The sequence below is a fragment of the Rhyacophila brunnea genome, unplaced genomic scaffold (assembly GCF_057557595.1).
Source record: "Rhyacophila brunnea isolate RB1 unplaced genomic scaffold, BYU_Rbru_1.0 scaffold_69, whole genome shotgun sequence".
In the NCBI taxonomy this organism is placed as follows: domain Eukaryota; kingdom Metazoa; phylum Arthropoda; class Insecta; order Trichoptera; family Rhyacophilidae; genus Rhyacophila; species Rhyacophila brunnea.
In genome coordinates, this window is record NW_028233338.1 from 550,132 (window position 1) to 551,932 (window position 1,801).

A 1,801-nucleotide genomic window follows, 5' to 3' on the forward strand; every position below is an offset into this window, starting at 1 on the left:
AGAAATTATTATGCAACATTTGTTTTTAATGTCAAATGAAGTCTAAACAGAGAATATAATAAAGATAATTAAATTTGAATATTGTTTTTATGTGGAGAATTCTTAATAGTCAAATAAAATAGAATTCGGGTTCAAATTTATTACGGAACGCGAAAATTATCATATCATGATAATTTGGCTCTTCTTAATGCATCCATCTTACTGAATTTTATTTTCAAGTGTATGCCGCGACTTCTTAATCATAATTTAGTGATTTAATACAATGATTTTAGAAAAACATGCTTATCTTTACCACAAATAAGAGGCTATAGATCACAATTCACGTGGATGGAAATATTGGGAAAATGCTATTCGTGCATTTAATTACAAAGCCTCTAAAAGAAAAATTGTAGGCGATGAAACTACGAACCACAACCAATTTTATAAAAATAGGGGCGTTTTTTTAAATGTAAATTAATTTTGAATAAAATCATTGAAGAGATCTAAAATCACGAGATAAAAGATATAAAATACAAAAAAGTACCATTCTAGAGTGTAAAAAATGAATCCTAAACATAATTAATATTGTATTGTAGACGAGCATTAGAACCAAAAAAACCCAAAAATACAGCTCAAATTACCAAAGTTCTACAATGCATATAACTGATTTCTGAGGAGCTTACTTAAAAAGCAAATAGCATCAATAATAAATTACAATATCAGTAAAAAGTAACAATATTAAAAAAAAATTAGAAAAAAGCTTGGATTTTTCTATGTATTATAACTTAAGAGGCAAGTTCTGTATAGAAAAAATATGAAAATATTGGACAGAATTCTTAATTCTGCATAAAGAAACATATGTTACGTTCATACAAAATCGAAATGACTACAAAATACGGTAAATCAAAATATGGTGAGAAAAAAAAATCATAAAAATCATATAAAAGCAAACGAAAAACTGATATAAGTTAAAAAGACGTCATTATACTTTTCATTTTTCTAAATAACTGATCAAAATAATGCTTAATATATAAACTCGTTTAATTTTGAATATAATATCTTGGTTGATAAGTTTAATTTTGCTTTTTAAAAAACTTTTATGTGATTTTTCCTCGAATGTGACAGATGTATTTTTTTTTGAACTAAAAAACATGAAAAAATAAACCACTTTCATATCTGCGTGATTTTGACTTTTTAACGAAGAAAATAACATTCTTACATAATAATATTTACAATTATCATGTGATTGCGCATATAAGGGAACTTATGTAGAATTACTGGTTTATGAAAATGTATCTTACCTCATCATAGTATAAATCGTATTAATAAACTTATATGTGCCCACATTCTAATTGAATAGTTCCATTATGGTGATCATGAAAGAGCCTGTCATATTATTATGGTTGAATTATTGAGGCACAACCAATTATCTGAAAATTAGCTGGGCATTATTCGACATGCATAAGATGCTTAAATAAAATAAATTATCATGCACAGAATTCACAAGGAAATAACAATAAAATAAGCGATGCATGGATTGGTGTTATAGAAAATTATTGGCTTAATAAAACATGACTGATTAGAGGCGGCGTTAGAAAAAATAATTCATCCAATTCGGTATATATATTTATAAGATTAAAGACAAATAAAGAGAATTATAAAAAACTACAGTGAGTAAAGCTTGCGAAATATTAAGATTGAAAAAATACTTGATTATTACTTATGCTACTTTTATTGGTGTTATGTATGAAACCACTAAGCAGAAATCTCAATACAAAATTCCTTAAAAAATTTATTATTAAATGAAAATTTTTATGGGAAT